At 33.6% G+C, this 13,545-nt stretch overlaps 1 long non-coding RNA gene across 1 annotated transcript; it reads right to left on the bottom strand.

Moving 5' to 3' along the window:
- Positions 1–2,399: 2,399 nt before the first annotated feature.
- On the bottom strand, positions 2,400–11,120 carry LOC111087328. The gene is made up of 3 exons (XR_002612038.1): positions 11,082–11,120; positions 9,858–9,915; positions 2,400–2,623 (listed from the first exon to the last, which is right to left on the bottom strand). It is a non-coding gene; the product is annotated as an uncharacterized LOC111087328 (long non-coding RNA).
- Positions 11,121–13,545: the final 2,425 nt, after the last annotated feature.

The following is a 13,545-nucleotide window of genomic DNA, read 5'->3' as shown; positions in this document are numbered from 1 at the left end:
AACCCAATCTGTGGAGAATCCGTTGAACAGATTTCGGGCTCATTCCACCAACTTTGGCCACTTCTGCAGTCGTTAATCTGGGATCCCTTTCGATGCTCCTCTTGATAGCCCTTTTTGTCCTCTCCGATGGACCTGGACGTTGCTCAGTTGTTTCCTGAACTGCACAATGATTCTGTTGACTGTCGAAAGCGGGATTGCCAAATTTTGCGAAATTTGCTGCTGACTTATTCCACCATCTGCTTGACCAACTATCTTTCCTCTAACAAAATCTGACAATTCGGGAGAACCTTGAGTTCTAGGCATGTTGTAGCACAAGATAAATAGTGTGCGGACCATTTTCATTTATATAGTGCTCTGTGAACCCAAATTAGTTAGCATAAATCAGTTAAATGACGAAAAATTAGGTGTCTATTTATTTGTGACCACTCAGTGTACACCATTACCCTCATCTACATAAGCAGTAACCTTTTCAGAGAATGTCAAAAGATTTGTAAGGAAATATTTTTCCTTATTTATGTTGACTAACCAATAAAATTCTAAACTTTGTTAAATGGCTTTTCAAAAGATATTTTAACAGACTTTCCAAAACTTTTCCCACAACAGACGTAAGACTAACTGGTCTATAATTTATCACCTCCCTTGAAAAGAGGAGTGACATTACCTAACTTCCAATCCTCTCGAACCTGTCAACTATTCAAGAACTTACAAAAAATAGTAGCAAGTGGCTAACATATCCAATCTTTAACCTCCTTCAAAACCCTTGGAGAAATATTATCTGGCCCAGGAGTGTTATCATGCTTTAAATTTCCCAATTTTTTCTTAACAAGCTCAGAATTAATGCTGTCATCTTGTTTGATGTTGTTTTTATCTATTAACTGTTCAAGATTTGGAATACTGCTTAAGTCTTTGTTAGTAAAACTGAAGAAAAAGCAAAATTTAATAACCCAGCCATCTCATAATCATCAGATACAAGCCTTCCTTAATCATCCCTTAAGGGTCCTACTCCCATCCTAACATTTTGTTTATCCTTAATGTATTTAAAGAAATCCTTACTGTTAATTTTTACATTTTTAACCAACCTAATTTCCTGTTTCACCAACTTTCTTGATCTTCTAAATCTCCTGTCATACCAGTCAATTTAAAGTTCTTAAATTTATGATGCTTTTCTTTAATTTTATCTCTTAAACTCTTTGTGAGCCAACCTGGTTTTTTACTTGCAGCTACTCATTTCTTTCTATAAGGAATATCTTTACATTGAATATTTAAAAACTTATCTTTCAAAATTTCCCACATCTGATCAGTGTCTCCAGATAACTCAGCTGCCCAATTCACAGCAGATATATCTTGTTGCATCCCTTCAAAATTTGTAACCAAAATATCATTATTCCTTATCTCCATATGCAGCAAAACATTGAACCTAATAAAGTAATGATCACTTGCACAGGGTCTCTAAAAATGTGCGAGTACAAAAATATATATTAAGAAAAATATCATCAATATTGCAATTAATCTCATTAATTACTCCTGGGGCCTTTTATGTATTTACATAGAAAATTATTGATGTTACAAAATGTTTTCATTACTTCTTTACACTGAGAGTTGTAACAGATAATTAAAAGAATAACATTCATTAACATTATGCAACATATGAAACCTAGTAGTAATGAATAGTATAAAAAAACAAATCAGCAATTTGAAGGTTAACAGACTATTATGAAAAAATAACTACAAACAAATGTTAAAAATAGCATTTAAGTACTTTAGTTGGATTATTGCAAGTTTTGTATATGTGCATTTCACACCTATAAAGTTTTTATGAATTAGGTGGCTGGGCTGTTATACGTTTTGTAGATGAGCATTTCACACCTATAGAGTTTTTATGAATTAGGTGGCTGGGCTGTTATACGTTTTGTAGATGAGTATTTCACACCTATAAAGTTTTTATGAATTAGGTGGCTGGGCTGTTATATGTTTTGTACGTGTGCATTTCACACCTATAAAGTTTTTATGAATTATGTGGCTGGGCTGTTATATGTTTTGTACGTGTGCATTTCACACCTATAAAGTTTTTATGAATTAGGTGGCTGGGCTGTTTTATGTTTTGTACATGTGTATTTCACACCTATAAAGTTTTTATGAATTAGGTGGCTGGGCTGTTATATGTTTTGTACGTGTGCATTTCACACCTATAAAGTTTTTATGAATTAGGTGGCTAGTGTGCTATGTTTTTAGTCTTTTTCTTTGTTATTTCTAACAGTTTTTGCTTATGTGGTATTTGAATATACAGTGAGTTTTTATCTTCTTACATAATTACAATATTTATTCTAAATCCTTAATATTTGTACTGAATATGTGCAGGTGGTCAAGAAAACTGTTAAAATTATCTTGTTTCAAGTTACCTTTTCCCTTTGTTCTATCTGTTATGGGCTTTGAAGAACATCACTTAAAGGATGTCTACAGTAGAGTCCTTCGTTGGTTGTAATGAGAACGACTAGTCACATGGGTAGTTCTAGTTATGTTGGATCAATGCAAGATTTCTTTTAAAACAGTCTGCTATATGGTTCCATCTTGAACAGTTGAATACAGAATAAACAGTAGAAGTGATTGTCCAGCATAGTAAGAACTGAAAGTGTACACACATGGTTTGCATTACATTAACTAATAAAGATTATACCATTTGTGTCTGAAAGTTCTAACAATAATTCAGTTCACTTGAATATACCACATTTACTTATAAGTTCATTTAGGTTTACAGTATTAATAAGCTGTGTGAATCTGGAGTAAGAGTTTTTATGAGTTGTGAAAGTAATGACCTACTCTGTTTTTCTTTATACTTTGTTTCATCAAATATTATTGGTTATAAAGTTTAACATAATTCTGAATAACATTATGTTTTACACTCAAGAGATTACTTTGCATCATTAGCTTCATACATAGATTTAGCATTAACCACAGCCGAGATGGACCAATAGTTCCCATGCTGTCCTAAAAAGTTATGTTAAATTTCCTACGCTGGCTAAACATCATTAGATTTTATAAGGATTACAACTAAAAATATCATTAACACCAAAGGTACCCAACTTATGAGGTAATGCAATCTAACGATTACAGGTTTTCATTTTCTTGAGTATTGATTCACCACAATAAGTCAGTAATTTTATTATACAGAATTGGCTTTATTATTCTATATAGGGCTGGATTCTTTACAGTATGTGTCAGTGACTTGTTGGCAATAAATTTCAACAATAAACGGACAGCACACAACCTACTTGTTTTAAAATAATATATTAAAAACAGGTCAAATGTATGTACATAAAAATATTGTTACGCTCTTGGTTACCACAGTTGAATCTAGAGCTTTAAATAATTATCTTTTTTGTCAAAAAATCACACAGGCTGGTTCAGTTACTTTAGAACCCAGTTGACAAGATGAATTATTCTTCTCTACTCTGTTATTACAATACAGTCTATGATTATATCACTTTAAAAGTCACCACTATACACTCTTTATAACTAAAGTTTCAAACAGTCTAGATCTATATCTCTCAGTAATTGAACTTCCTTTCACTAAATTAACTTCTTCCACTCTGTATCTGCACGTATTTATAACATACGACAGAAAAATGTAGAAATATCTAGCCCTCTAGTAGCAACAATATTACATATAACGAGAAAACTTAATACTTGCAGATTATCAGATAAAACAGAATTTCTTCACTATTATAAGGCTTTGTGGACGGAGCTCATATATTCACTTTCATTGTTCACAAATAAGGTTTCTCATTACACATTTTAAACAAAATTCGTTAAAAATCTTTACAAATTTCTTATGATTCCAGGTAAACCTGGTAAAACACCGTGAAAAAAATAATAAAAACTTTACTATGTACAACTGAGAAAAACTTGTTTGAAAGTTCATTCAATTGTGTGGGAAATTCAACAATATCCTTAATACTTATTATGGGTTTAAACGTTTTACAGAATATCACAATCTTTTAAAAACTTTTACTCCTACACTTTTATTTCTTTGGATATTATCCATGAAATAGTAAACTGGTTTAGAGCACCATTGGTTTTAGCTCCTGTTAGTTTAAATTCTTATTATATATAGTTAATACTAGCTATACAACAGTTCCATATATATATTATGACATTATGTCATTACTATATTTATATTAGTTTTTGATACCTTATTTCTTTATCATTTCTCCGAAAGGGGGTTTAAGGTCCTGTGGAGGGGTAACCTGTTTTAAACACTTGCACCCCTATACAGTAGTGTTGTCAGTCAGTCATTCAGTAGACACTCAAATGACATCACATTAAGGGATACTTAATATTGCAATTTCTACTGTCGTGAGTTCAGTAAAACGTGTGCGTGCCATGAACCATGATAAGAATTATGCACTCTGAAGGCTACAACACAGCCTGACATATGAACTTCAAAAACAAGAAATAAAAAACTTTTACTCTGAATTTTGGTTATATTTACTCTAGAAACAGAATGCATTAGGGGACCTTGCACAAGTAGATCTAGTATTAATATTTATTTTAACCTTCCTTTCAAAGTCATTATTATTACTATGTGGAAGACTTATAAAATTTTTTTTAGCTTGTGTTATTTCTTTTATTTGAATGCACAAAGTTTATAAAATGAAAAAGCAGTGCTGTGTATTCAAAGTAATTAAAGCTGTTAGGTGATCTGCATAAACTACTCACATGAGAGGTTACGTAGAGTTTTGATGGCAGTGTAGTGTCTCAGCAACTGTGAGGTTAAACCAAAGTGGGTTAAGCCCAATCCCCAACACATGGTACCTATTAAACACCTCTAGTACAAAAGACACTCTGAGCTGAATAGTGTGATCAAAAATGTTCTGGACTACAGTTTAGCATCAGCGTAAACAGTTTCACTTGTTAAATTCTGAAAGACATTACTCATACTGGAAGATAAGAATTAAACTAAGACATTTTACAAACATATTGGTGTACAGTGGCATAGTGAGCCAAATTTTCATCCAGGGCAGAAAGTAAAAGTGCTGCCTTCCATGCTCCATTTCACATTCAATGGAATGGAAACTGTTTCTAAAGGTAAGAAGAATAAAGAAAAAATAATTTTCCCAAGGAGTATCACAGTAATTAATTATGAATATTTTTAAAGTCAGTCCTTTAAATAACAAATAAAAATCTTGCATTTTTAGAGCCTTCAATTTATCATGTGAAGCACGAATTAACTGATAAATAATACAACAGATGAATTAACAGACAGACCACAGATAGTGCAAACTATATAATACACCGGTTCTGCTAATATCAGTAAGTAGCATGTGTAACAGGTTTTAGATATGTACTTTCCTGGCCTTCAGTGTGGCAAAATCATGAATTATGTCATCATAGTTGATTGTTACCGAACTTTCCTTTCAATGGAAATGATGGTTAGGCTGCTGAGCCTAGACTGAGTCATGGTGGATCTTAGATAAGTTTGAGCTCGAAAAGCTTCACTCACAGCTTTCTATGAACACACACATTGTGAGGAATAAGTGCAATGCAGTTGTCAAGTTTGGCACGTGTAGGCTCACTTCACGAACCACTTCAGGAGATCTAGCATGTCCCAATTTGCCACATAATTCCCTGTGATGTTCTTGAAGATTTTGATATGGTGGTGAAGTAACTGAATCTCTTCTGCAAAGTTGATGGCATTCAACTCAGTGTAGACCATAGTAAGGGAATGAATTTGGTTGCTAATTTCTCGATTTTTTCAACATTCAAGAGATGTTGCAAGTTGAGAAATTCGAAGCAAAGGTTTAGATGATTCAGATGTCTCAATCATCTAATGATTACACATTTAAGTTAGTTAATAATCTCCAGTTACTCTCTTCTGATGTCTTCTTGTAGATTCAAACTCTGGTCATTTGACTTCTTTTTTTTTTTTCCTACCATTTTCTGGCACTCGGTTGAGATGTTTATTGCAGAACACAATTCCACAGCTTTATTTTGAGCCTGGACATCCAAGAGGCCCCATTCTTCACTAAAGAATAATGAGAGAACATTCATTTTTTGCTGCACATTGATCCAACCCAAGACCACATTCGTGTAGAGTTTTCCGAGTTTCATTGATTTCCTTCAGCACAGGGTTAAAAAAATACAGATATGCAATGAAATTATCAGTGACTCCATCTCGGGGGTTCTTTGAGTGCATCAATCACCCCCCTCCACATTGCACTCAATGGTAGCAACAGCATCATGCTGTGCACTCCATCGTGTTTTGGAGACTTACCCGAGACTATTTGTGATGTCCAATCTATGAGTAGAAGATGAAAAGAAGTCTCCATCACAAAAAAGTTTGCAGTATTGGGCATTGTTTCTGTAGCATTCATGCATACTAGGCTCAAACTGTGGTTGTTGCATGGAACAAAAACAGCATTTGGAATGACAATCAGAGTTTGCTGCTGGACTCCACAGTGCACTCTAACCATTGTAGTTGCATTATCATATTCCTGACTATAACAATCTTGTTGGTCCAAGCCATCGTTTTCCAGCTTGTTGATTATTTGATTCATTTTTGCTTCTACAGTCTTTCCTTCAAATGGAATGAAGTCGATGAATGACTCCTTCATTTCCACTTTACCATTGAATGATAAGTAATGGATAATGTGGGGCATCAGATCAACATGAGATAGATCTGTTGTAATTTCAAACATGATGGCAAAGTATATGGCTGCATGTATTTTTCTGATGGTGGTGAATCACATATTACAGCCAAGAGGAATGATGATTTCATTTTGCACTTGTGGAGACAGATATGAGATGTTTTTGGTTGTTGCCAGTTGGATTTTCGTTAAGTGTTCCTGAATGAATGAGTCATCTTCCACAAAAGATGCACCAGTTCAAGAAATTTACTTAAGTTGGTGCCATCATACTTTCTCTATGTCCCCTGAAGTGAAGGTTTTGTTTTACTAGGAACATAATGCACTCATAGAACAACTCAAAAATTCTCTGTCTAATGCCATTCTTCTCCCGATGTTGGATAGAAAGATCCTTTCATTGTTCAGAAGTGCAGATATAAACAGAGTTGTTTTCATGTTCTTTAATGCAAGGGTTTGACTTATGCCAAGCTCTGAATCCTCCTTCCTTTCCAAAGGCATTATTTTCAGTATTAAAAGAGTCTGCAACAGAAGCAGTAAAAGAGTTCTTTTTAAGAGAGAAAACAAAATCCAGGATTTAAGCAGCTTTTAACCACTTTCCAGTTTCTTGAAGAACCAATCCTTTGACATGGACTGATTTTCATTGTCAAGATGGAATGGTTCATATTGATTCTGTAGAGCTGTCTGACATTGCTTAATAAGCTCAATCCTTAGTCTATCCTACATCAGGCAAGGCCAACTATCCACATCACAAAAGACAATTGGATCCAGTCCAACACATACCTCATTGTCTCCCTGCATCTGTGTGTCCAGCCTGGCATGGCCAGGTTGTTAGGGTGTTTGACTCGCAATCTGAGGGTTTGAATTCGTGTCTCACCAAACATGCTCACCATTTCAGCCATGGGAGATTATAAAGTGATGGTCAATCCCACTATTCGTTGGTAAAAGAATAGCCCAAGAGTTGGTGATTACTAGCTGCCTTCCCTCTAGTCTATCACTACTAAATTAGGGACAGCTAGTGCAGATAGCTCTCATGTAGCTTGGCGGACATTCTGAAACAAAGATTTCAAAATGCTGGTGCAGACGTTGTAAACATAAACTGTAAGAAAATCATGAACTGCCGTTTCTTCAACATAATTTATTTCTCCACATGCATAAACTGCTTATTATTCGAACATATTTTGCTTTAAAATGTTTTAATTTACCACAGGGAGTGATAATAGGTGAATATCACACCATTTTATCACTAAAAGACAATTCCTGAAGTACATATATTAAATACTAGTATTTTCTTAACATTTTCCAAAAGGTGTCTAGTTGACGAAGTTAATAAACCCATATAAATGAAAATTGTATAACTGAAATGTTTTAAGTCTATTATTTGGAGTTAAGTACAAAGCTACACAATGGGCTCTTTGTGTTCTGCCCATTATGGGTATCGAAAACCCGATCTCTAGCGGAGTAAGTCCACAGACATCCACTGTGCCACTGAGGGGCAAAACGTTTTAAAGTATTTTACTGGGATAGTTCATTGCTGGCAATGCATTGACTTGAAAACCTCGACTAAGCAACTAGAAAAGGAGGGGTGAAGGGTCAATAAATGAGCAATGTCTTCATCTTTCATTACAGTAATCCCCTAGTGGCTCAGAAATAAGACTGAAGGCTTATAATGCTAAAATCTGGGTTTAGGTACTTGTGGTGAGCACAGCCCAAATAGCCCATCTGTGTGCCTACATTGCAAATACTGGATAGGTCTGAGTTGACAGATTCAAACATATTTTAGGCCATTATTATACAATATAAATAAACAGTAATTATGAACATATTTACAGGCAAACAGAAAGTCAAAATATAATCAAGTAACATTACAGGAATTTCACACCAAAATAGAGGAGACAAGAGTTCAATTATTTAATTTTTACATATATTTCATGATAAAAAGTAAGAATTTACAAAACAATTGTCATATAAAAGATATGTGGTAATCAAATTAAAGCCTGTGCACTATTTTATTCTATAGTGAAAACAATTTATTTCTGCTGATTCATAAGATTTATAAAAGTGCTTTTCTCACCTTAAAATAAATTAATCAGATAAGAAAATTCTTTGTAATCCATAAAAACACTAATACATATATTGTTGAAAACTTAAATCGTGATCCAGGTCATCATGCATCTTTTGGTTAAAAAATAAAAATGATTTATATATATATATATATATATATATATATATATATATTCACAGTAAATAAATCAAAAGTATAATAAAAACTAGAGTGAAAATAAGACATAATGTTAGGCTTATTATATTTTTTGACACTATATTTTTAATATAGTAACTTGATTTTAAAAAATTAGAAGTGCATATATAATAACAGTATTTCAACCACAAAATATGCATCATATCCACTGCTGCTAATGCATTTTGCTCAATCCAGAGTTTTTCGAGCCAGCTGGAATACAACTAACTCAGTTATGGTCAGAATACTATTTATATAAGCCATTTTTTACAACAACAACTGTTATGATGTGTAAGCCTTTTACAACCTGGCGAAACATGATTATAATTAATTACATGCCAGATAATATGTCTTATGACAAATATAATTAGCTATAATTATACTTCATGAGCTTGTAAATGGTGTTCACACCAAAACAGTCATTTCTATCGTGACGATACCAAGTATGGTAATTTAATTTTTTACTACTTCCCCAGCTCACATTTGAGCCCAAGATCTGTTGCAAGTCAGGCAAATGTTGTACATCATATTCTTTCATTATTAGAAACAAGGCCCCACATCAGACACCAGTTTTTCTTGTGGTAGTTTAAATTTTATTTTTTTATTAATACTTCTTTAGATTCAAATCAGAGACCTCTCACACCAGGAGAATGCTGTTCCAACTGCTATAAATGATTAACCCCTTTAGAAATTGCTAGTAAGACACTCTATACAGCTCAAACTTACACAAAAATAAGAATTCACACACACAAAATTTCTTTTTTCATACAAAAGATGCGAGACTCTCAAATTACAGAAAACTGGGATGAGTGAAAATAAGTCATTCACAGGGGTATGCTCCAAAATCTTTCCTGTTTATCAATATTAAAGGAAACAATTGGTATAATTACAAAAAACAAATATCTCAAAATTTGCTGATGCTAACTTTTGGAGAAAACTCTTTAATTCACAATAGCCTTTGTTAGTGGATAAAAACTTACATTGAAATGTTTTAGCTATGAGAACTTGGAAAGGCTGGTTTATTCTGTTAGAACAAAGCTAGTGTTGTAAAGAAAGAAGAGTATTAAAAATTTGATTTGATTATTGATAAAATTCAAAACACTTTGTTACCACAGTTTACTCAGTTCAGTCATTCATTAATGGCCAAATTACAAAGTGTCATTATGTAGAATATCGTAAGTTCAAATTATTTTATTTCCAGACAAAATTAACATGTTTACTTCCCTCATAGACTTAAATATTCCATTATTCCTAGGAGATGTCACTTAATGTTTTCAGTAAACAAATATATTAATAGCCTTATTTTTACATCCTTCTTAATGTATGAATTATGTAGGTTTTAATCAACATGTGTTTTAAATTAAAAATTCAGAGTTATCTACTCATAATTCTACATAACATTTTCAGTGCCAGTACCAAGCATAACAACAACACTTTTGCAATATCAAATAACGTTAAAAAGGTTTTATTTATTACATGTTGACAACAGGCTATTGTGGAATTAACTTACAGTACTGGTTTTCGTCAAACATAATTTCTAGCTAATACAAACTTTTTCTCTCTAAAATCCACTCTTGCCTCTCCAGATGGCGTTGTTTCATGTATCAAAATCGTAAGCCTAATAATATGACATACACTAAGACTATTTTAATTATTATCGATAGTAGAAAATAAACAGAAATTGAGGAAGTTAAATACTGAATTTATATTATTCAAACGTTAAAAAATGCCAAGCATTAACAATGGGGCAAAGATTTCTGGAGTTTTTTACTATACGAGTAGTTTTTAGTTAGTACAAAGGCTACCAAAACAATTTAACTTGTATAGGTTAGTCTTGTCACTACAACTTGTTTGGTGCTAAAAATAATCTGGTTTCCAATTGCAGTTAGTTATGACTAGTTAACGTTGGGTTAATGCAGAAAACCAAACCCTATTTAAAACTTATTTTCAAGGCAGCTTCTAAAATATTATATTAACATGCAATTATATTTAAGCTACGTAGAATGGATCATACTATATTTTTACATTCTTGTTCAATGTAAAACTAAAATTCATCACAAATCCTGCATAACTGATATATACTATAGATATTGATCATGTCTACTCTAAACCTACGTTAAAAATAAAATGAAACATAATATTCATTCTCGGTTCATGTACATCATATTAGTAGGATTAAGTATACAAACTATTTTCATGATTACCTAGCTCAATTTATGAAACACTTAAAATGAATGTTAAATCTTCTCTACTCTCCAAATTATTAATTCTCAAACCTGAAGTCATTCTATCAAGAATATTTATATGAGTCGTTTAGGCGGAGCAACCTGATAGGTGGGAAGTCATTGACCAATCACGAGCTTCTTTGTTCCTCCAATAGAGAACGTTCTCATGTGGCGACTCATTGATTAGATTACTTGCTTGTCACCGTATTCTTATGGGTGTGGGGCAGAGACAGCGCATCAGCCCTCAGGTTAAACTTGTAGAGAGGTGTTTGAGACACCTTTAAGAGAAGTTTCTCGTGGTGGATATCGCCAACTTGAAAAGTTTAGTTTATTTCAAAAGTGGCTTGTTAACTAATCAGATAGCAGCGTGGGTATTTTAAACGGCTGGGAACAACAAAAAACTTAAACTAACATCATCGTAAGTATGAAACCATGGCAGATCAAGGTCTCAGGTGCACACGAAGAAAACAGCCAACTCCTCGTCGAAACGGTAGGCATAAAACATTTTGATATAGCAGTAGCATTTTAGTTTAATTTATATTTATACAAATATTTAAATCAGCCATCCAAGTTATACATTTTTTGTTTTGTTTTCAGCTAATTTTTATTTCAAGCATTCATAAAATAATTTTATCTGCAAATTATTACCAGTTCTCGAAGTTATCAAAAACTAGCGTATTTTTCTCTTTAAATTTGGTAACGTTTACATTTAAGTGCTATATTTCTGTTACTGGGAGTACTGTGAACCAGTAGACAATACTTAGTATCACCCGTTATACATATATATTTTGTATGTATAATTTCTTCACTGCCTTTTTGTAGCAAGATTGTGTATGTTTTGACTGTCTCGAAATGATCACATGGATTTAGTAAAATTAAAACCGCCCTTTTCAAAGGCTTAACTGAAATATGAATGATCAGTCGTCGATATCCTAGTCGCTCTCTGTACTAGAGCACGTATATATATATATATATATATATATTTGCACGTGATGATTTCACATCGGCTTTGAGCGCCCCCATGCATAAGGCTAAGGTTTGTAAAGTTCCCGAGTATCACTGAGCTGGTTGTGCTTTTGCCGAGAGCACTTTTCTGAATCGCGTAGGCCTTCAGCCTGGCTTCTCAGGAATGTTCCTTCCTGCATCAATACGTCTTGAAATGTGTTTAACGTTTTCCTCTTTATCTGTGAGATTCCGAATGGGCGAAAAAGAAGTGAACCAATACGATCACACATATTCTTCCCCTGCCAACAATATGATACTTTAACTCATGGTACACGAGTAGTACGATCCAAGGTTATCGTATGTATGATAATATAGATAGATTTAAGTAATTACGTGTCCCACTTGAAAAACTGAAAACTTCGAGTAAGTTACATTATAGCAATATACAATGGTAAAACCGTTAAGAAATGTTCGCATACTTTTATAAATACGTTATCTGCACATTGTTAATGCTGCTTTATACTAACATATAATAAAAAAATGGATTTGTTGAAATTTATAATCAGAACAGAAGCGCAAATAGAATATTATGAACACAGCTAGCTATAAACACACATATATATGTATAATATGGGAAACATTCATAGGCTGTCGAAAACATTTAATTAAACAGAAAATTATACGATAGGAAGTGACATTTCAAAGTTTCACTTACCAATAATGTAAATTTCTATCATACAGGACCAGTCAGTTCACAGAAAAGGTGAGAAGGGGGGGGGGGTAAAAAAAGATTGACCTCGCTTGCTCTTACCCTCTTCCAATTTAGCCGAGGATCCTACGCTATGACAAAAATTTGCGTGTGTGTGTCAATTCGGCCTGACTAGAAATGTCACACAGAAACTGTCATTTGGGGCCTACTTCCGAGTTTCAAGGGTCAGATGCCCTGTCATCAGTGGTGGACATTTAGGGGGCAGTTGAACCCCACACTTTAATTTGTCGGAAATTATATGGATCCACGCCGTTAACCTTTTGTACACCACTTTATATGTTTTATCTAGAATTCCAATATGTATTTTTGGCCCAGCTACCCAGATCACGTACATGTACGTAGTGCATGCATATATTAGCCAGCAAGTTCTTCATGACTCTGTGGTTGGGTGTTTTTTTTCAAACTTCAACTATGCAAATCTCAGATTATGCGAAATTATTACCGAAATGTATTGCCGTATATAAAATTACCAGATATCTTTCAAATTATTTAATCACCATCAAGCATGCTCTAATATCATATCCCACCTATTTAGGCCCATAAACGTTAACCTCCATAAATATACAACATTTTACAGTTTCAGTGAGTCGGATTTTCGATGGGTCTTATCCCATCACCAAATTTTGAAATGTCCGCCACTGTCTGTCACCCTCCCCCCACCCTACCCCAATCACCGCCCTGTAATCAACTGTAGGAAAGATCTGCCGGGAGAGAGAGAGGGGGCAAAAA

This window comes from Limulus polyphemus, unplaced genomic scaffold (assembly GCF_000517525.1).
Source record: "Limulus polyphemus unplaced genomic scaffold, Limulus_polyphemus-2.1.2 Scaffold2015, whole genome shotgun sequence".
Lineage (NCBI taxonomy): Eukaryota > Metazoa > Arthropoda > Merostomata > Xiphosura > Limulidae > Limulus > Limulus polyphemus.
Note: the sequence above shows the minus strand (reverse complement) of the source record. Positions and strands in the feature narration are given on the sequence as shown.